Genomic DNA, 26751 nt, shown 5'->3' with positions numbered 1-26751 from the left:
TTAGCCCTGCAGCTGCCTCTGCTCTGCTGCTGACCCTGGCTGCCCGTTGCTAAGGCAACAAAGCCCTCTCATTTCCTGAGCTTCATAGAATCTCGGCACCCATTTCCGCTGTGTCCGCATCCACCCCCTCCAGGGTAGAGGTGCCCTGCAATTGTTTCTGTCCATGCTAAGGGCTCTGTCAGCCCTGCCAGGTCTGGAAGCCATTGATTTCAGAAGAGCAGGGTGGTCAGTGTGCACTGCAAGCTGGGAGGCCTCGGGGGCACTGGTTCCTGGGCCTCTGGAGGAGGAGTGGGACCAAACCATTGCAGGGTGCAAAGTGGGAATCAGACCCACATCCCTGAACCTAATTTAGATGAGATAGTGGATGTGATCATGTATACAAGGTTCCTAGCACAGCGCCTGTCCACCACATAACAGATGCCCAATAAATAGATGACAGCCCCCTTTCCCGCCGTTCCATGGCTTAATATGCCACGGGCCAAGTATCAGGCAGCCAGAGAACATCCTTCACGTTTTGGGTCCTGCCAGCTTCGAGCACTGGGGAATGCAGTCCTGCTGTCAGGGAGTTTGTCACTCAGCTGGGGAGCCAGGCCCCTGCCACGGTGAGATCACAGACAGAGTGGACCACAGAGTGAGCTCTCTGGGCCTGTCCTTAGTCTCTGGCTATGGGAGCCCAGACATAGAACTACAGGGGCTCCTTGGTTTCTACCATCAAGAACTAGGAGCCTGACTAGGCTTTCTATTTTGCCTAGAATTGCTTATTACAGGCTGTTTTTTTCCCCCCAACAATTCCTTTCCTAATTTGGTTTTGTTTATCCCACTATTAAAGTGGGATTACTTAGGAGTTTACCCCAAGTAAATGATCATCAGTGTGTACGAAGGTCTAGCTATAAAAATGTTCCTCGCAGGATCATTCATTACAGTGGAAGGGGACAATTTGAGTGGGTAACAATGCCAGATATGCTAGTGGCACAGCCACCTAGTGGAAGGGGTAATATCTAAAGTGCCTAATGCACACATAGGGAGATGTTGACAGTTCATATGTTCAGTCTTTAATTCATCTAGTTAATCATTCAACTAATGTTCCTAGAGCACTTTCCAGGCAAACAGTGTTTTATTCAAGTTGTTCATGGATGAGAGTGTGATCAGAGATTAAGGGAGAAAAGTGCGGGACTCGTGATGGGATGGTGAGGAAACTGGGCAAGCAGGGATTTTGGGACACCTCATGGCTGAGGCATGTGACAGGCCTCTTCAGGGGCCAGAGCATCTCCCGCTTGCAGAATCCTGGAACCAACCTGGTTTCCACAGCTCCCTGAGAGCAGTGTTGTGTGATCAGGCAAGTTCAAGATTTGGAGTCAGGAGACCCAGGTTCTAATTTCTCTGAGCTTTTTTTTCCCCCAGCCATCAGTGAAATGGGCACAGCAATATAGTTTGACCTACTACCGACAAGACATTATAAGACAAATAGGGACAGTTAAGTGGCCTCTCTGAACTGTGTAGAAGTGAATACACAGAGATTTGTTTTGGATTGTTTTTGTTTTCTCAGAACAATACAATCCTCATTGCTCAAGTAGATCCTCTGGGGTATGGGTTAGTGTCCAGCTGTGCTTTTCTTTTCTTTCTTTTTCTTTTTTTTTTTGGTACTGGGGATTGAACTCAGGGGCACTCAACCACTGAGCCACATCCCCAGCCCTATTTTGAATTTTATTTAGAGACAGGGTCTCACTGAGTTGCTTAGTGCCTCGAGGCTGGCTTTGAACTCGCAATCCTCCTGCCTCAGCCTCCCAAGCTGCTGGGATTACAGGCATGCACCACTGTGCCCAGCCAGCTGTGCTTTTCTTGAAAATGACCTCCTCCCCTGCATCTGGCTACCCCTCTGCCCTGCCTTGGAAGTAAATAATCAAACTCCATTTCAAGCCCCGATATAGTGTTTATTTGTGTTGGTCAAACTCAATTTGAATTGCAGGGTGCAGGGCCTGTCCCTGAGGAATTTACCACCTAGGCCAGACACTCTAATTTGAAGGACAGGACATCCAGCCAGAGGAGACCACAGGGAGACACTCGGGAGTACTGATTTCCCAAAATATGGCTGCCAAACCCAGAGAAATTTTTGTCTCCTGATGAGAGAGAGTTCATGTGTGTTAACACCAAGGGGTAGAGAAGGAGGAGGGGAAGGAGGCACAGAGGGAAGGAAGGAGGAAGGGAGAGAGGAAGGAAAACGCAAGGAAGGAAGACCTTTCAAGAGGGCTCATGTGGTCCCTGGGGTGCCTGGGAGCTGTCCTGCTCCTCCTCTGGACCAACTCTTCCTAGAACAGGCTCTGAAATGGAGTACTTGTTCCTTCCTTCACCTCTCTGTCACACCAACCCCCCTCACTGTCTTGCAGCTAGAACCTTCCATAATGATAGAGGAAGGCCCAAGTTATCTTCTGCTTCAGGCCCGCCTGCTGCTCTTCCTTCCCCTGTGGTCAGTTCCCAAAGCGGTTGCCTGTGGCTTTGCATGTCCTCCACTGACTCCGAGAACTCACATTTCCCAGAAGGCAGTAGGCGCACAGTGGAGTCAGAACCACCAAACTTATCCCAGGCTCCAGCTGCCCAGATCCACCTTGGAGCCTCCATCTCAGCCCACAGTAGTCTCTGTTTAGGAGATTGTACAGAGAGGCCATTATAGATCAGCAGTTCAGAGAGTGGACCCTGGTCAGATTGGCCGGGTTCAAATTCTGGTGTCTCCACTTATCAGCTGTGTAACCTTGGGCAAGTTATTTAACCCCTGAGATCTTTATAAAATGAGAATAATAGTGACTTTCTCCCAGGGTTCTTTTGCTCATGAAAATATCTAATATGCGGAAAGTATGTAGACGGTGCCAGTTACATAGTAAACACTCAACAAATATCTGTCATTAACTGGTTTGGGGTCATGGTCCTGTTTTGGGAATATGATGAAAGCTATGGGTATTATGTCCAAAAAACACACATTACATGCAGTTCATGGGGTATCTGGATCCCAAGTTAAGAACTCAGTCTTGGGCTGGGGGTGTGGCTCAGTGGCAGAGCGCTTGCCTAACATGTGTGAGGCACTGGGTTCGATTTTTCAGCACCACGTATCAATAAATAAAATTAAGATCCATTGACAACTAAAAAATAAATAAATAAATAAAAAGAATCCAGTCTTAAGGGAGGAAAAAAGAATCCAGTTTGGACAAACTATGGAGTTCTATTCTGACCATTTATTGAGCACTCTTTGGTGCAGAGGATTGGGCTGGACTCAGGGAGGAAGTGAGAAAGGGCCACCATCTGGCAAAGAAGACAATTTTCTCATTTGCTCTCTGTAACCTGAGGCAGGAGGTGTTAAGAGAGGGAGTGTCAGATGAAGTTCTGGGGAGTTTCAAGGAAGGGCACTCTTTCCCTGGAGAGATCCAAGAAGACACCACGGAGGAGGTGGTATGAGAACTGGGATTTGCAGGAAGACAGGTTTAGGCCAGTGGCTGTAGCTAGAGAGTGGCCACCCAGCAGCAGCCTGAGCCCAGTGCTTCTGGCTGCAGTGGGCAACCCTGGCGGCTCTATTGGCCAGTCCTGCCCCAGATCCTCAGGATTCCTGTTAGTGAACAGTGGAACCCAGTCCTGCTTAACTTCACAGAAAACTTGCCTGTCTGGGATCCTGGTAACTTCCTGAGCTAGTGAGAAGGCTGAGGAACAAGGCTTGGGAAACTTGGAGCTTCCAAAGGAGGCTGGTTGCAGATTCCACTGCCTGAGTCATGCCACAGGAAGACTGCTCAGATCAACTCTGTTGGAAACTAAACAGAGCCACCATTTGCACCTGTCACCACCACCACCACCACCAGGCAGTGGTGTGAGCTCTGCCCATTCCCTGCCCGTTTTTTATCATCTATGTGGATTTTGTATTGCGGGTGGAAGGAGACAGAGCTGATGGAGTTGTTGCTAGGCCCCACTGGACGCGTACTACACATGGCAGGGGACACGGAAGGCAGGGGGCCCGGGGCCACATCACTCTGCTGAGTGGCCCAGAAAGCTGTAAAGCATCCAAGACTTTGTCTTGATCCCTACCTGGAAAAGCCCCAGACTTCCCGGCTGCCCAGCAAAGAGCCCGTCTTCCCCCTCCATGGTGCTTAGTCCTTTAAAGTCCTGATACAGAGTCAGCTGTCTGAAAGGAACTCTGTTCCAACCCCCAGAGCTCCGGGCTTCCTTTTTCATATCGATTGGGGAAGCAGGTGGGGAGAGAACCCAAACTGAGAAGCGATGTGTCTTTTCCAGGGTTCCTGGTAGACTCCAGAGCCCCTCTCAACCGTGTCCTTACATCTTGCACCCTTGCTGCCCTCTGTCCCCTAGTCCCTCTGTCTCTTAGCTTTTTTGCCCATTAATTGCTGAGCTCTAGGATCTAGTTCTATCCATTAAGGAATTTATAGCACATTCAATTCAAGTAAGCCAGAATTTATTGACATCTACCTTTGGAAACACGGAAACCACTGGAGTCGGCAGATCTTCTACTGAATTTTTTTGTGTGTGTGGGAGGGAGGTGCATTGGGATGATGAAGGTGTCTGCCCCTAGGTTGCCCCCATCTGACGGAGGAAACATTCACAGACATCTCTTTTTGGAAGAAGAATCCAAAACCAAACAAAATACTTCATGTTAAAACTGAAAATTAATGGTGGAGGCAGTCAGAGTGTTGACATTTCCAAATCTAAGGTCAAGAACGAACTGTTTATTGGATAAAGTTTTCCTTGAGTGTATTTTAAAGGCGAGAGAAGCAGAGTGAGCAAGCAGTAAGGGAGAGAAACTCTAAAGCATCTATTTGCATCTTGGTTCTTGGTCACCAGACTTGGGATACTTCTTAATTTCATATTTTCAGATTCATTTTCTCATTCCATGCATTTTACACTTGATATTTTTATTTATTTACTTACTTACTGAAAGGAAAGTGACCACAACACTCGGAGCGACCAAGAGATCTTTTTGCAGCAGTGCAACAGAGGAGAAAAGAGAGAAAGAGAAAGAGAGAGAGAGAGAGAGGAGAGCATGCGCGCAAGGGAGACAGAGAGATCGAGAGAGAGACAGAGCAAGAGAACAAGAGAGCAAGAGAGAGAGGGGCCCAGCAGGAGGGAGTTTTTATAGCCCAAATCTAAAGGGACCTCTGGGTCTGAAAGCTGCCTTGTTGGCACAAGAGGGGGTTGAGTGTTCAGCTTTGAGTGGGGGTTGAATGTTCAGCTTTGACGCAAACAGGTGATAAAGGGGCTAAGGCCTGAGGGAGCTCTTGGGGCTACCTGAATTCAGGTGAGGGCCAACGGCAGGAGATTGGGCCAGAAGCCTGAGTTCAATAGCATGTTTAGTGAGATGATCCTTGAGAATGCCATTAGGCCTCTCAACCTTACCCAAGGGTTGGGAGTTGGTGGGGGATGTGGAGCCTCCAAGTGATGTTGAGGCCTTTGGAGACTAGTTGAACAACCTGAGAAGTGAAGGCTGGACTGTTGTCTGACTGGATGGAGGCGGGAAGTTCAAACATGGGAATGATCTGCTCAATGAGGATGGGGGTGACAGTGTTAGTAATCTCCCTGGATGTAGGGGAGGCTTCTATCCAACATGGAAAAGTATCAACCAAAGTAAGTAGGTAGTGAAGCTTTTTGTGCCTAGGCACATGAGTGAAGTTGATGTACCAGTCTTTGCCTGGCTAGTGGCTCCTCACCTGAGGTGTGGGGAGTTTAGGTTTGATATTTTCTTGTGGGGATACTGTAGAGCAGACAGAATAAGCAGAGTGGACCTGCTGGAGAATAGTTCTCATTCCTATGAAGTGAAAGAGGGGTTGTGAAAACTGGAAAAAAGGGGTTAGAGAGGGTTTTAGATGGGCAGAGTCTCTGGAGCCAGAGGAGTTGGTCATGAGACGTAGGTCTCTGTCTTGGGCATCAGGGCTGGTAGTCTTAAAGAAGTGGTTGATTGACCAACTGGTTGGTGAATTTGTGTATCTGATCTTTCAGGAACTTCTGTAGAAAATTTAATAGACATGGTCTTATTAGGAGAAACATAAAGAGGACTGCGACTGGGAGAAGCCAAGGCCATACTTGACTGAACATTCCCCATGGAGACTGTTGGCTAGTTGTTGTCTCCTCTTTTTTAGCTGTTCTTGTCTTTCATTACTCCTAGGAATGACTTTTTGGCTTAACTGTTTTTGGTAGGTGTTTAAGATCAAGCTGGTCAAAATTGACTTTGTTTCTATCTATTGTTAAAAGTCAGCCAAGTTCCCATAGGGGTTGCTTGTGGGGGAACTTGAGAACAGCTTCTTAGTTCTGCTAGTGCCATGGGTCCAGGTCTTGCTTGACCATGTGGCTTCCCTTGGAAGCATCAGGGATGTCTCCTGTATCCAATGATCCTCGTATTCACAGCAAATGCACGAATTGGCTTGAACCCCAGGGTGCTCTATCACTGAGCTACATCCCCAGCCCTTTTTATTTTTTATTTTGAAGCGGGATCTTGCTAAGTTGCTGAAGCTGTCCTCAAACTTGTGATCTTCCTGCCTCAGCCTCTGGAGTCACTGGTATTACAGACATGCACCACTGCACCTGGCTTTAAACTTTTTATTCTAAGATAATTGTAGACTCACATGCAGTTGTAAAAAAAAAATAATAATAATAATACAAAGGGATCCAGTGTGCGTTTTACCCAGTTTCTCCCAATGGTAACATCTTACAAAATTAAGATGGGCATGGATACAGTGAAGGTGCGGAACATTCCCTCCACCACAGGATCCCTCACCTGCCTTTGCATAGCCACACCCCTTTCTCTGTAGCTCCTCCCTTTCTTTGTCTCCGTTGACTAATTTGTTCTCCATTTCTATACTTTAGTCATTTCAAGAATAGAGAATTTGTGAAGTCTTCATTTCTATGGGACAGGCATCTGTTGACTAGTGTGTTTAGTTTTTTAAGAATCCAACAAATCATTTTCCAAAGCAAGGATGCCGTTGTACATTTCCACCGGCAACATCTGAGTGATCTAGTTTCTCTGCATCCTGACCGACTTCTGGTGTCATCGCTGTTGTAAAATCTTAGCCATTCTGATGTGTGTGTAGTGATCTCTCATCGTGGTTTTGATTTGCATTTCCCTAATGGCTAATGGTTTTGAATTTCTTTTCATGTGCTTATTTAGCCATCTGTGTATCCTCTTTGGTGAAATGACTCTTTGTGTCTTTTCCTTATTTCCTAATTGAATCAGTTGGCTGTTGAGTTTCTTATCAATTCTATACGCAATTCTGTATGCTAGTTCTTTGTTGGCTGTGTGGCTGGCAAATATTTTCTCTTCCTCTGTAGCCTTTCTTTTCATCTTTTTTTTTTTTTCTTTTGGTACCAGGGATTAAACCCAGGGGCGCCTAACTACTGAGCCAGATGCTAAGTTGCTTATGGCCTTGCTACATTGCTGAGGCTGGCTTTGAACTTGAGATCCTCCTGCCACTGGGATTACAGGCGTGCACTGCTGTGCCCAACTTCATGATCCATTTAGAGTTAACTTTTGAATGATGTATAATACTTAGACTGAGACTGAGGTTCTTTTTGTTTTATTGTTTTGTTTTGCCTATGGATGCCCAATTTCTTTAGCACTATGGTGTTGGAAAAGTTCTTTCCTCCATTGAATTACTTTTGCACCTTTGTCAAAAATCCACTAGGCTTGGTGTGGCTCAGCAGCAGAGCATTTGCCTACCACACACACGGCCCTGGGCTCACTCTCTAGTACAAAAATAAATAAAAATCAGTGAGGCACATTCATGTAGGTCTCTCGCTGGGGACTCTCACATGGTTCCTTTCTGTTTAGAGAACTTCCTTAGCCATTCTTTCAGTATTCAGCTTGTAGCAATAAATTCTCCTAATTTCCCTTCATTTGAAAATACTGATTTTTTAAAAATTTATTCCCAAAGGACATTTTTACTGGTATAGAATTGTAAGTTCACAGTTCATTCTTCAGCGCTTGAAAAATGTGGTGCTATTTCCTTTTGGCCTCCACTGGTTTGTGATGAAAATCTGCTGTCGTTTTAATAGTCTTCCCTCTATAGATTAGGTCTTTCTTTCTGTGTCTGTAACAGCTTTCAAGATTTTTTTCTCTGTCTTTAATTTGCTGATGTTTAATTGTGATGTATCTTGTTGTGTTAGTCATATTTCCATCACTGTGACAAAGTACTTGAGAACCTCAACAACCTAAAGATTTATTTTGGCTCCTAGTTTTGGGGATTTCAGTCCCCACTGCACTGGCTCTACTGCTTTGGGCCTGAGGCAAGTCAGAAGAATATGATAGAAGGTCATGGAGAAAGGAAGCTGCTTCCTCATGCCAGGAAGGAGAGAGAGAGAGAGAGAGAGAGAGAATGAATACAAGAGGTCAAGGACATGATATGCTATTCCAGGGCACAACCCCAGTGAACTAATTTCTCCAACTAGGCCCCCCCTCCTGAGGTTTCCACCCCTTTCTGTGGGACCATCAGCTACGATCCCATCAGTGGATGAATCCCAAGAGCCCCACCTCTGACCTTGCTGCATTGACAACCAACCCTTCAACACATGCCCCTTTGAGGGATACTTCAAATACAAACCATGACACTTGTTTTAGGTCAGTTTGTGTCTGTCATTTGCTTGCTTTCTTGAATCTGTAGATTTATGTCTTTTGCCAACTTTGGGAATTTTGGAGCCATTTTTTAAAAATACATTTTTAGATGTTGTTGGACCTTTATTTTATTTATTTATTTATATGGATGCTGACAATCGAACCCAGTGCCTCACACATGCTGGGCAAGTGAGCTACCACTGAGCCACGACCTCGGCCCACTGGAGCCATTTTTTGAGAATGCTTTCCCAGCATTATCCTCTTTCCCCTGTCTTACCAGTACTCCAGTTACATAAAAGTTAGCTCTATTGTGATAGTCCCACAAGTCCCCGAGGACCTGCTCCATTGGTCTGAGCCTATTTTCCTTTTGTTGTTCATGCTATATGATTTCTATTGTTCTACCTTCCAGTTTACTCTTTCCTTTATTGATCCCAAGCATTGTATTTCAGTGATTGTGTTTTTTAGTTTAAAATGTTCCATTTGGTTCTTCTTTATAGCTTCTATTCTTTGTTCTTCGTTACTGCTTGGCTCGGAGTGAGGTTCCAGCTCCCCACTAGGCCTCCCCAGACACCACCCCTGGGAAAGGGGTAGGCGCTTGTTCCTGCTAGAAGGGTAAGAGTCAGGGCTCCCTGTGGTCTTCACTGACAATGAAGGGGGCCGTGTGGCCTCAGCCGAGCAGGGTAGGGGCGAAAGCCTGGGCTACTCAGCCTTCCCTGACACGGGCCCCAGCAGGGTTATTGGGGTGCCTTATCACAGCCTGATGAGGGTGGGCTTTGGTCTCCCCACTTGACCACTGCTGATGTGGGTGTTGTGGGGCCACACCATTTTTCTTTGGCATTTGGCAGGAGTAAGGAGTTATCGTCTAAAAGTTCCCTGTCTTGCTGGGCTGCCATCTTCCTGGTCTTTGGCTAGAGAGAGCAGCCTTTTGTTGAGGCTTTTGACATTTTGTGCCCCTTGTATTTCTTGGTTGCCAGCCTCTTTAGTTCCAAATCCAGACGTGGAAGCAAAGGAAAGCCCAGGGGCCTCACCACCATGCCATTTCTCTTGTCCCTTTGTCTCTCCACCTTTGCTTTATGTATAAGGCCCAGGGTTGTTATTTGTACTTGTATTAGAGTTCTACAGAAAAACAGAAAGAAGAGATGATGATGATGATGATGATGATGATGATGATGATGATAGAGAGATAGATATATATAGAGAGATGTCTGTTAGAGAAATTGGCTCATGAAATTGTGGAGGCTGAGAAGTCCCACCATAAGCCATCTGTAGACCAGAGAACGGGGGGAGTTGTAGCATGGCTCAGTCCAAGTCCAAAGGCCTCAGGACCAGGAAAGCTCTCAGTAACTCTCAGTCCAAAACCAAAGGCCTGAGAACCTCTGGGGACCATTGGTATATGTCCCAGAGTCCAGAGGTCAGAGAACCTGAAGTCCTGATGTCCCAGGGTAGAAGGAGAAGGGTGTCCCAGCTCCAGTAGAGGGAACAAGCAAGTTCCTTTGTTCTCTGCCTCTTTGTTCTGGCTGGGCCCTCAGTTGATTGGCTGGTGTCCCCTTCCTCACCCAGTCCACTGATTCAAATGTTAGTCTCTTCCAGAAACACTCTCACAAACTTACCCCAAAATAATGCTTTACCAAGCTACCCCTTAGTCCAATCAGTCCACCTAAAGTTAATAATTGCATTACTCCATCTTCCTGGAATTAATTTTTGGATACCCATTCTATTAAAAAACAATGGAAAAAAATGGTTCGGCTTTTTTTTTGTGGGGGGGGGGGTACCAGGGATTGAACCCAGTGGTGCTTAACCACTGAGCCACACCCCCAGCCGTTTTTAATATTTTATTTAGAGACAGGGTCATGCTGAGTTGCTTTAGGACCTCACTAAGTGGCTGAAGCTGGTTTTATACCTCCGATCCTCCTGCCTCAGCCTCTCCAGCCACTGGTTTGGTTTTCAAAGAGCTCAAAGCCTGGCAGAGGAGAGAGATGTATGTGAAGATCAAATATCATGTTGAAGTACTTCAGTGGGAGATGTTGAGATATTCTGGAGGCTTGAAGGAGGTGGGTTTGCCACCCTACCTGGGATGTATGGGGAGGAGCAGGAGCACCTTCTTTGAAGCAAACTTTGCAGATACGCAGATTTCTCTATGGAAGCTAGTGTCGAGGATACTCCCCAGGGGAAAACAGCTGGGGAAAAAGGCATTGAACAGCAAGCTGAGGCTGCTCATTGTGGGCAGGTGTGATGGTCTGATAAAACCAGAGAAGTCAGTGGAGGTAGGGAAGTGGAAGGAGACCAGATCATAGGGAGAATTGTTTGCTCTGCTAACCCTTAAAGCTTTTAAGCATGAAGTGATATGGTTAGATTGGCATTTCTGAGTGGTGAGCCTGAGACGGTCAATGCAGGAAGACAACAGCCAGCAAGTTTTCATTTTGGCTCGGGTGAGTTGAGCATAGACAGAGATGGTGGAGGTGAATTGCAGGGGTGAATCTGAGAGATGCTTAGGAGACAAGATTCACAGGACTGGGTGGATGAGGGAGCAAGAAAGAGCACAGCCACTTGGCTCTGTAGCGCCAACTAAGGAAACAGTCTCAGATTTTGAGAAAGGAAGAAAGAATACGAGTTTGGCTTTGGACATGTAGAGTTTGGAGCATCTGGAAACAGCCCGGTGAGGATGCCAGATAGATAAGTATCTCAGCAGAGAAGTTAAAGGCAGAGAGACAGATTTGGGAGTCATCACATAGAATTGATAGTTAAAAACATAAAGCTCCTTGAGAAGGCTTTAAGAATTCAAAAAGATCCGAGATGGTGGTACACACCTGTGATCCCAGCAACTTGGGAGACTAAGGCAGGAGGATTGCACATCTGAGGCCAGCCTGGGCAATCTAGTGAGACTCTGTCTCAAAATAAAATAAATAAAAACGTTTGGTGATGTAGCTCAGTGGTACAGCACTTGCCTGGCATGCATGAGGCCCTGGGTTCAATCCCTAGCACTGCCAAAAAACCAAAAAAAAAAAAAAAAACAAGAAGAGAACCATCATGATTAAGAGATGGACAGCAGAAGAGTCATGGAGGGTCCTGTGGTCATATGTGTCTTATTAGAAGCCACTTCACAGTTTTACAAGAGGAGCTTTGATGAAGGCAACTGGCTACACCAGAGAGAGAAGAGCTGAAGAACCCAACAAGGAGGAAGTGGCCATCACAACTGTGCAGAGACCTGGGTCCTGTGGATCTGGAACCACAAAGGGCCCGCCTGGGAGGGGTTGGGGCCACCAGGGAGTCTTCGATCCTGCTGAGACACTTCTTTGAAAAGGGAAGAGAGAGCTCTCCCTTCCTCTCACCTTCCAGGGGGTACCAGTTCCTTGTTGGCAGAAGCCCAGCTGATGCAGGGCTGCAGGAACAGCTAGCCTGCTCCCACAGGAACAGGCCGGAGCCCTGAGGAGTGGGTGTGAGGACAAGTGGCAGGACTGCCAGACACCACAGAGCCAGGAAGTTCAGCTTTACCCTGCAGTGTCCAGTGTGTCAGAGAGGTCAGCCAGCCTGAGGAGACGTGTCCCTGGGATTGAGAGATTAGGACAACACGGTGACCTTCATTAAGGAAAGTGCTGAGGTCTAGTTCCAGGCAGGTCAATCGCCCTGGCTTGCTGACTGCAGATCTGCCAGCTGTGACACCCTTCCACAAGCCCGAGCCGACTGCTGCCCTTCTGATGTCTAGACTCACTGCCACTTTCTGGTCTTAGCTCTTCATGCTGCTGCCAATTCCCCCAGCCTCAGGAGACTGTGCAAAATCTCTCAGCGACCCCTGCCATGTCCTAAGACCTGGGCCAACGCCTGGCATTGTGGGTCTTAGCCCATCCTCTGACAGCTCAGTGCGTAAACAAGGCCAAGCACTGTGGCTGTGTACCCCCTTGGGCTCAGCCCATTTGGTGGCTTCTGGGCCTGCTCCCTGCCTGGCTGATTTCTTTGTGTGCCTTGGCCGGCTCCCGCGGCGCCAGCCCGCTGCATGGGTATAATAGCCCTGATCGCTGTGCTTGTCGGCGAGGAGACAGCAGGGGCAAGGCCCCATCCAGGGCTCATCAACCCCTGCGCCCCAGCTGTGTTAATTGTCCAAGCCCTCCAACAAGCCGACCCTGTTTTCCGTCTGCAATTAAGACAGAACGCTCGTTATCTCTTCTGCTCCCATTATCTGCAGACTCTGCTAAGGAGCTTTCTCTCAAGAGCAGCACCTGCAGAGGCCAGCAGAGGTTGGCATTAACTCCTTCCCTGCTGGAGCCTCAGAGCCAAAGGAAAGGGGTGAGGAAGGCTGCTGAGGCTGGCAGAGGCTCTGGGAGAGAGGGCAGCACGTGGGACCCTGGCATGGTTCTGCTCAGACTCAATGGGTGACCTCTGGCCTTCTAAATCCTCTCGCTCCTCTCTTCTGCCCAGGGAACCTATGGAAATGAGTAAGACACTGTTTAAGTTGCTTGCTCCCTTGAGCAACTGTATAAATCCCCAGCCTTCTATTATCATGACTAATCTCACCTCCCATAGTCAAAATTTGAGCATCCAGTTTAAGCATGGAAATAAACAGCCTAATAAGCAGTGGTGTCCGTGCTTGGGGAAGAGGTTCTGAACTGCCCCGAGGGACTTGGATTTAGCAAACCCACTTTGCAGTGTGTCCTTCAGCAAGTCACTTAATCTCTCTGCGCTCTAGATTCCTTCTCTGAAAAATTACAGTCCAATTAGATAATCTCCAAGATACTTTGTAATAGAGAAATCCCATTACCAATGATGATCTTCTGTACAATACAATTTGAGAAGGAAAATAGCATTTATTGAACCTCCAGTGTGTGCCAGATCTTTCCTGTTTATCAATATTTCCATTTTAAGTGTGATTTAAAAAAATAAGGTTCAGGCCTGGGGTTGTGGCTCAGTGGTAGAGCGTTTGCCTAGCATGCAAGAGGCACTGGGTTCAATCCTCAGCACCACATAAATGTAAAATAAAGATATTGTGTTCACCTAAAACTAAAAAATAAACATTTAAAAAAAAAAAAATAAATAAGGTTCAGAAAGGTTATGTAAGTTGTCCAAGGTCAAACATCCAGCACTCAGAAGACTCTGGTCTCAAATCCATGTCTGTGAGGCTTTAAAACCTTGCTCTGTCCATGATACCATGTTTTAAGAGTCTGCACATCTCATGCTTCCTTAGGAGATAAAACTACATAGAGAGGAAAACAGTAAACCGAACTAAGAATGAAGATGAATTGTGACCCTTTAACTCTCTGGAGTCATAATGTGTTGGGATAGAGCAAACGGAAAGGAATCTTCCCTTTGGTCTTCCTATGTGACAAGAGAATACCTGAGATGTGTGTGCAAGATATTCTTCGAGGAGGGATAAGATGGTTGGGGGAGGTACAGAAATAGATTATTATTGAGAGCTAAGTTTTGGAAATGCAGTGAAATCCATCTGTCTTTTGGAATCCTGACCTAAAACAAAGAAAAAAGTTTGTGGCGGAGTGTAGTGGTGCATACCTGTAATCCCAGCAACTTGGGAGGTTGAGGCAGAAGGATTGAAGGTTTGAAGCCAGCCTCAGCAATTTAATGAGGCTATAAGCAACCTACAGAGACCCTGTCTCAAAATAAAAGATAAAAAGGGCTGGGGATTTGGCTTAGTGGTTAAGCACCCTTGGGTTCAATCCCTGGTACCCTCCCCCCCAAAATTTGCATAATCTTTGGGCATTGAACTCTTGTTGCCATCTGGGTAAACTGAGGCCTGGAACACAGCTGCTAGTTCAGCAGTCAACCCAGCCTGGGATGTGCTTGTATGCAGCAGAGCCCTCCCAAGCCTATTTCTAGAATTTCCTCTGAGTCTGCAGAAACTGCCCAGGGCCTAGCCTGTCTGTCCAGACGACAGGCTGGGATAGTCCAGATGCTCCACCAAGGGCTGCTTGATGCTGGACCGTTCACTAATCTGCTCCCGAGTCATCCAGAGACAGGGGTCTGGACAGAATCTGGAGCAGACATGAGGGAGAGCAGTAAAGGTCTTGACTAGCGGCTGGCAGAGAACCCAGATCCTGGCATCCCACAGAAGGGGAGAAGAGCCTCTGCATTTCCAAACCAAGGCCTCACAAGAGCGAGAAAAAGGCCTAAAACCCTTAACCTAGAAGTAAGTAACTAAGGTGGCTTTACCCAGCCCCTGTCCCACATAAGACTGATGAGACAGATGCTTTCTGTCTTGGGTTCCTGTTTGAATAGTTGTCCTAGGGGTCTGATTTCACATCAGACCTTAGGCTGGTTCTCTCCTGGTTTTAGTATTCTGTATTTGGGATGCCTCCTCCGTAGAGGGCTTTTTATAGAGTACTGAAAATTCTTAAAGCAGGAAATCTCAGCGTGTTCTGTGGCTTTTTGCAAGATATTCTGCGAGAAGGAATAGGATGGTGGGGGGAGGCACAGAGATAGGTTATTATTGACAGCTAAGTTTTGGAAATGCAGTGAAATCCATCTGTCTTTTGGAATCCTGATCTACATTAACATAGGAAAGGCTCTGAGAAGTTCTTCATTCACAAACACCAAGGGAAAAAAAAATAGACCAATTAGGCTTCATCAAAGTTAAGAGATTGGGTTTCAAAAGACACTATAAAGAAAATGAGGGCTGGGATGTATCTCAGTGGTAGAGCATTTGCCTAGCATATGCAAGGCTCAGAGTGCAATCCCCAGTACTAAAAAAGCAGGAAAGGGCAAATGACACTTAAATAGCCATTTCTTCAAAAAATATATATTAACAGCCAACAAACATATGACAAGACACTCAACATCACTAATTACTAGGGATGTGCAAATCAAACCCAAATGAGATACAAACCAATAGGATGATGGGTTAAGGATGAGGCTCAGTGGTAGAGCACTTGCCTGGCATGCATGAGGCCCTGGGTTTGACCCCCAGTACCCCAAAATAAAAAGAGTTGTTTTTTTGTTGTTGGTGGTGTTTTTGCTTTTTTTTTCTGATTAGTAAAATTTTATCTTTTCCAGACTTGCTCGTAATGAACAAGCCCCAAATCAGAGACTAGTACATAAGCTATCTCTTTTGTAACACTCCCAAGAGGGCCTGAGGGTTCCTTTTTGTTGTTGTTGTTCTAATTAGTTACACATGACAGTAGAACGCTTTTTGACACATCATACATAAATGGAGTATAACCTCTCATTCTTCCGATCGTACATGATGTAGAATCACACCAGTCATGTAATCACATATGCACATAGGGTAATAATGTCTGATGCATTCTACTATCTTGTTACCCCCATACCCACTCCCCTCCCTTCACTCCCTTCTGCCACATGTGGATGCTAATTCACACCGAGGGAGGCAGGGCTAGGGAAAAAGAATTTTTTTTTTTAAATCTCAAACTAATAGGATGGCCATTATCAAAAACATGGAAAAGTTTGGGGGCTGTAGCTCAATGACAGAGCCCTTGCCTACCATACATGAAGCTCTGGGTTTCATCCTTAAAACTGTGAAAAAGCAAAACAAACAATAACCTCTCCCCCAAAAAAACCCCACAGAAAATAAAATTTTGGCAAGGATGTGGAGAAATTGGAACAAAACTCTTGGACTCTGTTGCAGGAATGTAAATTGGTGCAATCATTTGGAAAACAGTACAATGCTTCCTCAACAAATTAAAAATAGAATCACCATATGATCCAGCAATTCCATTTCTGGGTATACACCCAAAAGGATTGAAAGCAGAATTTTGAGATATTTGTGTACCATGTTCATAGCAGCAGTATTCACAATAGCCCCAAAGTGGAAACAACTCAAGTGTCCATCAACAGATGGATGGATCAACACAGTGTGGTAGATACATACAATGGAATATTATTCAGCCTTAAAAAGAAGGAAATTCTGACACATGCTCTAACACACATAAATCTTGATGATGTGCTATGTGAAATAAGAACTTGATAAGTCAATAAATGGCTACGAAAAGCCAAATACTGTATGATTCCACTTTTCTGAGTTCCTGTAGTTTGATTCCTACAGAAAGAAAGTAGAATGGTAGTTGCCAGGGGCTGGGGGTGGAGAGGGAGTTATTTTTTAATGGGTAGTGTTTTAGTCAGCTTTTTCACTGCTGCGACTAAAGGATCTGACCAGAAGGAGGAAAAGTTTATTTGAGGGCTCACAGTTCCAGAGGTCTTAGTCCATAGAAGGCCGGCTCCATTCCTTGGGGCTCAAGGTTAGGCTGAACATCATGGTGGGAGAGCGTGGCAGAGGGTAGCAGCTCATATCAGGAAGCAGAGAGAGAGAGTCCACATTCCAGATACAAACATATACCCAAAGCCACGCCCCAATTAACCACTTCCTCCAGTCACAGCCCACCTGCCTCTAGTCACCACTCAGTTAATCCCATCAGGGATTAATTCACTGATTGGGTTAAGACTCTCAAAATCCGATCATTTGTCCTCTAAAACTTCTGGCATTGTCTCACACGTGAGCTTTTGGGGGACACCTCACATCCAAACCATAACAGGTACACAGTTTAAGTTTTGCAAGGTGAAAAAAATTTTGAAGATCGATGGTAGTAATGGTTGCAGAACAGTGTGAACGTACTTAATACCATTTGCGTTCATCTGCGGGACTGCCATAACAAAATGTCAAAGTCTAGGTGGCTTAATTTTTTTTTTTTTCTCACTGTTCTAAAAACAGTTTCTCACAGTTCTGAAAATCCAAGATTAGGATGACAGGGTTGGTGTCTGGTGAGACCTCTTCTTCCTGGCTTGCAGAGGGCAGCCTCTCACTGGGTCCTCAAGTGGCCTTTTCTCTGTGCAGGCAAGCACCAGGGAGGAGGATCCCTGATAGTTCTTTCTCTTCTTATAAAAACACCAGCCCTTTTGGTTTAAGACCCCACCCATCTTAGCTATATTCTTTTTTTTTTTTTTTTTTTAGAGAGAGAGAGAGAGAAATTTTTTTTAATATTTATTTTTTTAGTTCTCGGCGAACACAACATCTTTGTTTGTATGTGGTGCTGAGGATCGAACCCGGGCCGCACACATGCCAGGCGAGCGCGCTACCGCTTGAGCCACATCCCCAGCCCTTGGCTATATTCTTTAAGGCCCTATGCCAAATACATTCACATTTTGGGATAGACTTTCAACGTTTAAATTTGGAAGGTGGGGGACACACAATTCAGTTCATGGCACCATTGAACTGTACATCTAAGAATGAGTAAGATGGTAATTTTATGTTATGTGTATTCTACCACATTTTTTTAAATGCCTGTTTTTTAAATGACACTATCAAGTAAGTGAATAGACGACCTGTAGGATGGTATAATATTGGTGAATCAGATGTCTAAAAAGGGTCTAATATCCAGAGAATACAAAGAATTCTTAAAATTAAACAACAGAAAGACACATAAACTCAATTTAAAAATAGACAAAAGATTTGAATAGACATTTCTCCAAAGAATATACACAAATGGCAAACAGTCACATGAAGAGATGCTCAACATCATTAGTCAACAGGGAAATGTAGATCTAAACATGGAACACCACTTCTCACCCACGTTGATGGCTATTATCAGAAAGACAGACAATAAGAAACATTAGCAAGAAGGTGGGAAAACTGGAACCTTCCTATATAACTAATGGGAATGTAAAATGGTGCAGTCTCTTTGGAAACATTTTGCCCCCCCCCGCCCCCCGCCTTTTTTTGGTACTGGGGGATTGAACCCAGGAATGCTTACCACTGAGCCACATCCCCAGCCCTATTTTGTATTTTATTTAGAGACAGGGTCTTACTGAGTTGCTTAGCACCTCGCTTTTTGCTGAGGCTGGCTTTGAACTCGCAATCCTCCTGGCTCAGCCTCCTGAGCTGTTGGGATTACAGATGCACGCCACTGAGCCAGGTTGGGCTGGCACTTTTTTTTAAAATATTTTTTTAGTTGTAGATGGTCATAATATCTTTATTTATTTATTTTATATGGTGCTGAGTACCTCAAACCCAGTACCTCACACATGCAAGGCAAGTGCTTTACCATTAATCCAAAACCCCAGCCTGAGCTGGCACTTCTTAAAACATAAAAATATGATTTGGCCCAGAAATTCCAGTTCTAGGTATGTACCCAGGAGAATTGAAGACATATGTCTGTACAGAAACTTTTACACAAATGTTCATAGCAACAATTTTCATAATAGCCAAAAACGTGGAAATAACCCAATGACTGATGAACAGTCATGTTCATGTGGTAGTATGTTCCTACAATGGCATATTATTCATCCATGAAAAGGAACTGAAGTCCTGACATAGGCTCCAACATGGTGAACCTTGAAAATATGCCACGTGAGAGAAACCACACACAAAGGGCTGCATTGAATTGATTCCATTGATGTGAATTTTTAGAACGGGCAAATCCATAGAGACAGAAAATAAATTTGCATTTGCCAGGGGCTGGGGCAGGGGAATTAGGAGGTGATTACTATTAGGTATGGGTTTTGGGGGGGATGGTGAGATGTTTTGAAATTAGGGAGTAGTGATGGTTGCACAATTTTGTGAGTACACTAAAAAACAATACATTGATGGTACGCCTTAAAACAATGAATTTCATTGTATACAAATTTATTTCAATTCATGGAAAAAAAAAAAAGTCTATTCAAACTCAGCCGTGCTGGGGATCAAGCCCTGTGTCTCATGCTTGCCGGGCACGTGCTCTGTCACTGAGCGACAGTCATAGCCCAAACTCAGTATTTCTTTAACTAAATAAAAATATAAACCTTTTTAGCTCAGAGGACCCATTAACCTCCAGTGGAAACAGTTAAAAATGGAGAAATTTCACATTTTACAGATAGGGAAAGGAGAAGGAAATTGACATCTCTACCTTGATTTTGGTTAGTAACTCGTAATGGAATGAAATCAGAGAAGAATCAAAATTCTTAGACCAGATGAGAACAGTGATACAACATAGCAGAACACTAGGAGGCCCATTCTAAGAGGAAAGCGTACAGCTCTGAGCACCTAGCTAAGAACAGGCAACGACTTTCTCAACAGGACCCTTAAAGCTCAGGAAATAATGCCAAGAGTTAATAAAAGGAATGGCGTCAAATGAAGAAGCTTCTGCACAGCAAAGGAAACAATTAGGAATGTGAAGAGAGACCTACAGAATGGGAGACAATCTTTGCTAGCTACTATTCTAACAGAATATCCAGAATACGTAAAGAACTCTAAAAACCTAACATCAACCCCCCCCCTAAATAACCCAATTAATAACTGGGTAAATGAATTAAAAGACACCTCTTAAAGGAAGAAATACAGCATATATTATGGGATGGTCCTGAGGATAGGTTGTATAGCTTGATCCTCACCACTACTCAGTAAGGAAGTCATTATTGCCTCCATGTCACAGATCCAGAAAGTGAGTTTGGAGGGGGAATGCGGTTAGTAAGCACCTAACACCCTGCTGCTAATAAAGAGTGGGAGAGGAAGTGTAATCAGGTCCCCCTGACTGCAAGGCCTGCACCCTCCCCAAGGCCCCACACGACCTCTCTATCCCACACTTAAGATTTCTCTAGCTAGGTAATCCCTAGCTAGTGTGTGTGTGTGTGTGTGTGTGTGTGTGTGTGTGTGTGTATGGAGAGAGAGGGGGCAGCTTTATTGAGGTATAATGAAATTTAATGAGTTTTCAACAAGTGAATACAGTTGTTTAACTACCACCACAATCATAATTAAGAACATTTACATCTCCCCAAAACATTCCCAGTCAATCCCCAACTTCCTGGTCCCTGGCATCTTCTGCCTTGCTTTTTTTGACACAGGTGTTAATGATGCATGAAACTGAGCCCATGCCCAGCCGAGGAGGGGCTGCAGGGGAAGCTGCTATTTGGTGGATGGGGACGCCAGGAGTCAGAGCTAGGCACCAGGAGAGCCAACTGCACCTCCAATTCCAGGCCTGACTCATGGAAGTTTGCAGATAGGGATTTGTCTTCCTAACAGCCACTTCACCCCACCTGACTCTCCCACCCCTCTGCTGGCTTTGTTTTCTTGGGTCCTTAACACCATCTCCCCTCGGCCTTTGTTCTTCATAGTCAGTTCTGTGAGAGTGAGGGTTGATTGGGAGCTACTGTGTTCCCTGCCCATTCCTGGCCCTTTGCACTCTGATCTTCTTATCACTCTTAATGTACAATAGGGTCTTCTGGTAGAGAAGAGGCCGAGGAGGGAGGCTATAGTAGTTAAGTCGCTGCTCAGCTATGACTTTGGTCTGATATGGACATATGGGCCTAGAGAGTCTCTTTGTTCAAAGGTGAGCAGGGAAAGTGCTGTTTGCCCAATCTCTCTGACTCAGGCCCCCTGCCCTGGGCTCAGCTGCACTTGAGTGGCCCTGGCTGGTATTGGTCCAGCCAGGGATTGGCCCTGCCTGTTGCAGGAGCCCAGCAGGCCTAGTACAGACAGAAAGGGTGTGGGGAGCTAGGTTGGCTCTGGGACAGAAAATAAGTATGTGTAAATGTATGCAGATATATGCAAATCTCTGCAGCTCTGCAGTCTGCCAAGCCGGCTCTCTGAGTAGGAGCCCCACAGCCCAGCCTGGACCCCACCCTGTGTGCGACATCTCCTTCTGGCCCTGTGAATCCCTTCTTCCTGCTTCTCCCTCCCAAGAGCATCTGCTCCTTCTCAGCGGCATCCTCCCCTTAGCCCCCCAGGGGTCTGAAAAGGTGAGAAAGCTGAGTCACAGGGCAGGGGAGGGAAGAGATATGGCCTCCGAGAATGACTGCAAGACAAGAGAGCCACCCCACACCTAGCTCTTGGTTGCAGGCTCTTCTTTGACCCCAGGTGTCAAAATTGCTATCTTTCAGATGGGGGACCACTGCCCTGCATCTGGAACAATCCAAGGCAGAGCTTGGCAGTGTCTTTGGTGCGGAGGGCCCGTGCAGTGTAAGCAATGCGAAGACAGTCTTCAATGGGGCCTCCTCTACCCCCTCTCAACCTCCCACCCTCCGCTCTTCCAAAGCAGGCCTCCTGAGGTGTAGACGCTGCCCCACCTGGGTGGGATGGACCAGCTCTCCTCTCTTGGTTTGGGCCTTCATGTTCTCACAGCTGTCTGCCTCTGCTCTCTCTGCCTTCAGTGAGCACACAAACCTCCCACTTGCCATCAGCAACTCTTCCTGGAACCAACAAGAGCAAACACAATCCTCAACCAGAGTTTGAGGGAAAGACACACAGTCCCTGCCTGAAAAAGCTCACAGTCTACTGCAAAGGGTGGTGCCAGGCGACAAAGGCTCTTCATCACTTTGGAGGCCCACACTGGAGTCTGAGAGCTCCTAGCTGTATTCTTCATTTTGTTGGTGGTAAAATAGACCTAGACAGTGCAAGCAGTTTTCCTAGAGCCACACAGCCAGGTGGTAGTACTGTGACTCTAACAGGGTCTCCTGGTTTCCAGGTGGTGCTCTGTCCTCCACCCCTTGTTGAGTTAGCCATAGAATGGGAGTGAGAGGGGAGGTCAGGAATTGAAGGATGAGTGACCTCACCCAAAGGCTTCCTGGAAGAGGTAGTCTTCAGATTGTGCTCTAAAGGCTGAACACAGAGAGTAGCTAGGGTTGAGCTGACCAGTCGTACCCTACAAAGAATGTGAGGAAAGCACAGGTTTTGAGGTCCAGGTAGCAAAATGGAAGCACCTTGTAGGAAAGGACAGGAGGCCTCATCACCAATGGGATGAGGACCCACCCCTTACCTCCCAGCTCAGACTACCTGTCAGAGCAGGAACGAGTCTAGGAGTAACTGGAATACAGCGGGTGGTCCCCTTCTGTCACTCTCAGATGCTGCCATCCTCAGTTTGGGGCCATTGCTCCTCCTAGTCACATTTTCTTATTCCCTCTTCTTGATTCTAGGCACCTCTGTGGACATTGTCTAACCTGCACAAGGTCCCCATCATCAAGAACCTCCCCAAGGCCTGCCTTAAATGATCCCAGGCACTGTGCCCACCTGGAAGGTGGAAATGTCTAAACATCTGGAGCTGAGTGGGAACAGCAACCAGGAGGCTGGGGTGTGGGGTGGGGAAAGGGGTATCCAATCAGAGCTGCCCTTCTCTGGCTTTAGGAGGCCTCCGGTGATGGATGCCTTTCCCTGTCCAACCTGACTCCAGCAGTAGCCCTCCTTCATCCATCAGCCCCACGAGCTTGTCAGCAGGTGGCTGGGGGAGCACTTTGGTCCTCAGGTCTCAATCCATCCAGGCTAGAGACAACTTCCTCTCCCCGAGGGGAGGCTAATGCAGCCCATAAATTAAGACATCTGCTCTCCCTCCCAGCCCCGGGAACCTGGGGCTCTGTAATACCCACCCCTGTTTTCTTTGGCCCTATTTAACTTTCCTCCAATTAGTCAGGCCCTGGGGCAGTGGCTAGACGACAGATGAGTCAGAGGATGGCAGAACCAAATCCAGAACCAAGCGTTTACCCTGGTGTCAGCGGCCTTTCTCTGCTGGCCCCATTCTCTTCCTCTTCTCAGCATTCTCTGATAGTCTGTGTCCTGGGCCTGCACCAAATTTGTTGTCATTTGCCTGTTTCTTTGTCATTATCTCCACTGATACCACTGGGAAGGAGACGGTTTAGCCTGTGTCTGAGTACATAGTCTGTCTCCCCCTAACAGATTGGGGCTGGCCAGTGGTCTCAGTGCAGACTCCTCCCCAACTCAGAGCCATTCCCTCCTCGTAGACTGTCCTGTCTGCCTTTGCTTCAGCTGCAGCTGCAGGGAGCCTGGATGGGCCTGGGACCCCAGAAGGCTCACTGGCAAGGTGACGAGTTAAGAGCAGGTGTCAAGACATTGACTGCAGGTGCTGAGGGTCAGGGCAGAGGGAATGTCATCAGTGCAGGTGGGAACAGGCCTAGTGCCCCAGGAGGTCCTAAAAGCAGCTCCTGCCAAGAGCAGAGTCAAGGAGTCTGACAGTGGGTGGGGGGAAATGTTGCTTCCCAGCCCCATCTGTGGCTCCCAGGGCCATTCTGGGCCAGGGTGGCTCTTAGCCCCATGCTGGAGATGTGCCTCATGCAGGCAAGGGTTCATTTCTGCCTCCTTGGTTCACTTCAGAGCCTCCCAGTCAAGGCAGGTTTGGAGTCTCAGGATGACATAGGAGAAGGCAGAGGAGGAGGTGAGGCTAGAGTGCAAAGCTTGTAGAAAGTTCCATAGGAGGCTACAGGAAGGGAGCATGAGCTTGTAGAGAGGGCTGTGAGGGCACCCAAGGCCAGTAGCCAGAGGCAGAGGCAGAGTAGTACAGACTGTTGGCAGAACCCAGATGGAGTCCTCGGGCCCAGTCCAGGAGGTGGGCATTGTCCCTTGGGAAGCAGAAGTGGCTTCTCTCTACATGACTGTAGAGTAAGGCAAGGTGAGCGAGGGGCAGCAGGGAGGGGGGCTGGCCCTTTCTTCAGCCAACCTTGCCTGGCAGAGCCTTGAGGCAGAGCAGTGGGACGCCTACACCCTGGAACTGGCGGGCTGGGAGCTGTCCAGCACGGGGACCTGCTGAAACCAGCAGGGTCCCAGCCTGAAGGAGGCCCAGGGGAAGAGCCGGCGCCCTTCTGCAGTTCACTGCGCCCTCTCTGCTTCAGGGATTGTGAGGCTGACCTAGAGGGCCAGCCTGGGAAAAGGAACGCTGAGCAGGGAATATGTGAGTCTTCTGTATGGGGAAGTCCATGGGTGGAGGGACAGTGTTCAAGGCTAAACAGCAGTCAAAGGCAAGGTGCTTTGTAAGGACATGTACGAGTCATTTAAGGCAACTTGTCCTGACTCACACTTCAAACCAAACACTTTTTGCTTCTCTTCTCCTAATCAATGAAACTCTTCCATCCCACTGAAGCTTTCTCAATAACTACAGAGGCCCCACCTGCCCTCCCTGCTCCATTCTCTGGCTCCCTCTCCCAAGTGCCAAGAGGGTCATATCCAGTCAGCAGATCCCTCATCTCCAAACCATATCAGGCTTTTGATGAATTTGGGGGATGGGTTGGGGACTGGGAAGAAACAGGCTGGAGCAGCTGTACGCACTGTCACAGCCAGGAGGCTGATCTGAGGGGTTAGACTCAGGATCAGAGCCTGGCCCTCCAGCATGGCCACTGTCTTCCAACCAAGGGAAGGAGGAAGAAATTCCTTCCCACTGCTCTTTGGCAAAGTTGAAAACTGTCTCCGTCATTGCTTATGTGTGTCCTTCTCTTTCTCCTCCACTGAGCCACATCCCCCCAGAACCAGCACTCTCCTCTCTAGGACACTCATCCACTGGCTCTGGCTGGCACCTTAGGGACTGCCTCAGCAGTTATGCAAATCACCTGTACCTGCATGCCATCGGCAGTGGTCGGGAAAACAGGCTCTGCAACCCGAAGCCTGTGCTTGACCATTACCCTTCCCCCTTCTCAGCAGCCTGATTAAGGCCAGCGCCTTCACCTTGCTCTGCCTCCGTTTTCCCACCTATTAAATGAGAACAATGCCTTTGTCTATCTCACGCAGTTTTACGAAAATGAAATCAGCCGATACAGTGAAATGCTGGCAGCAATGCCTGGCACCGGTGAACGTCCCATGAGTGGCAGCTGTCGTTATTACATCTCTTGAAGCCTCTGTCTCCCTTGTGAGCCCCATCTTTCCCATCAGGCTAGGAAACTGCCATGAATACCTCTGCATGTACCTTCCAGCTTCCAAAGAGCTTCCTGATGACAGAGACTATCTTCCCTCCGTTGGGGTATCCTGACCCTGATGTGAAGGGCTGGGGCTATATTTTTTAAATATTTTTAAATATTTTTTTGTAGTTGTAGATGGACAGCATGCCTTCATTTTGTTTATTTTTATGTGGTGCTAGGGATTGAACCCAATGCCTCACACATACCTCGCAAGTACTCTGCCACTGAGCTACAGCACCAGCCCCACAACCACTCTTATTTTTTTAAATATTTTTTTTAGCTGTAGGTGGACACAATACCTTTATTTTTATGTGGTGCTGAGGATCAAACCCAGTGCCCCACACATACCAGGCAAGTGATCTACCACTGAGCTCCCCACACACTTATTTTTAATATTTTGACTTTTTTATGCAGTACTGGGGATGGAACCCAGAGATGCTCTATCTCTGACCTACATCCCCAGCTCTTTTTAAAATTTATTTTGAGACAGGGTCTCATTAAATTGCTGAGGCTGGCCTCAAACTTGCAACCCTCTAACCTCAGCCTCCCAAGTGGCTGGGATTATAGGCGTGCACCGCCACACCTGGCTCAGTCACATTTATTGAACATCGACACTATACACAGACTGTAGGAGAGAAAATGGTGAAGAAAATACAGTCCCTGCCCCAATAGAGCTCTCAGCTCAGGTGGAAGATACAGAACAAGTGGGTTTCAGCAAGGGGGACACAATGGGAATACTGGTCCAGCATAAGGGCAGAGGGAAATGACCACTGAGGAAGTGAACTCATTTTTGTTTTTTATGGTGCTGGGGGTTAAATCCAGGGCCTCCCACACACCAGGCAAGTGCTCTAACGCTGAGCGATGCCCAGTCCCAGGAGGTGACCTCACGATGAGAGGTTTAGAACAAGGAGGAGAATCAGCGAAGATGAGAGGGGTGTTGTAGGTTTCCTGCAGCCCACCCTCCCAGAGCACCCGGCATCTTCCAGGATTCACACACACCTGGCCAGACAGCTCCCCACACTCCCCCTCCCATCAGGAAGGCCTCCCAGCTGGCTCTACTGTTTTGAGTGGGGGCTTCCTGGTCAGGGCTCACTGTGCAAACCGCAGACTATCAAGTAACCTCCTAACGTGCCCCCAGGGCCCTCTGGTTAGTGCCTGAGGAGACACTCCGCAAAGACACCTTCCTGCAGGCTGCGGAACCCCTGCTCCACTTGGCTGAGGTCCAAGCTGGGTTGATCCCACAGCCATGTCCAGCACCAGGGGACGGCCAGGTTTCCTCCCTCCCCCTCCTCAGGAAGCTTGCACCCACGCTCCACCCTCTTCCTGTTTCGCAGGGATGATTTCCTGATCTGTTTCCTTGCCACTCAGGCTTCAGGTCCTCCTCCTGGCCTTGTGGCGTCCTGGCTGAGTGAGATGAGGTCAGGCTGTCGTGTCCCCTTCAAGCTGGGCCATCTCCTGCCTGACTCCACCCAGGGCCCTGGAGAGAGCAGAGGGAGGGGAGCGGGAGCAAACCCACCTGCAGGCGCCGAGGAGTCCAGGAGTCGTCCTGCGCCTCCCTCATA

At 47.2% G+C, this 26751-nt stretch overlaps 1 protein-coding gene and 2 non-coding genes across 10 annotated transcripts in view; all 3 read left to right on the top strand.

Annotated features, from left to right (window-relative positions):
- The window catches only part of Nav1 (neuron navigator 1), a 257283-nt gene that overhangs the window by 27307 nt on the left and 203225 nt on the right, over positions 1-26751 (top strand). The gene's annotated exons all lie outside the window — the stretch shown is intronic.
- Trnaa-ggc (transfer RNA alanine (anticodon GGC)) lies at positions 11506-11577 on the top strand. The gene has a single exon. It is a non-coding gene; the product is annotated as a tRNA-Ala (tRNA).
- On the top strand, positions 13476-13548 carry Trnaa-agc (transfer RNA alanine (anticodon AGC)). The gene has a single exon. It is a non-coding gene; the product is annotated as a tRNA-Ala (tRNA).

This window comes from Marmota flaviventris, chromosome 12 (genome assembly GCF_047511675.1).
Source record: "Marmota flaviventris isolate mMarFla1 chromosome 12, mMarFla1.hap1, whole genome shotgun sequence".
NCBI lineage: Eukaryota > Metazoa > Chordata > Mammalia > Rodentia > Sciuridae > Marmota > Marmota flaviventris.
Note: the sequence above shows the minus strand (reverse complement) of the source record. Positions and strands in the feature narration are given on the sequence as shown.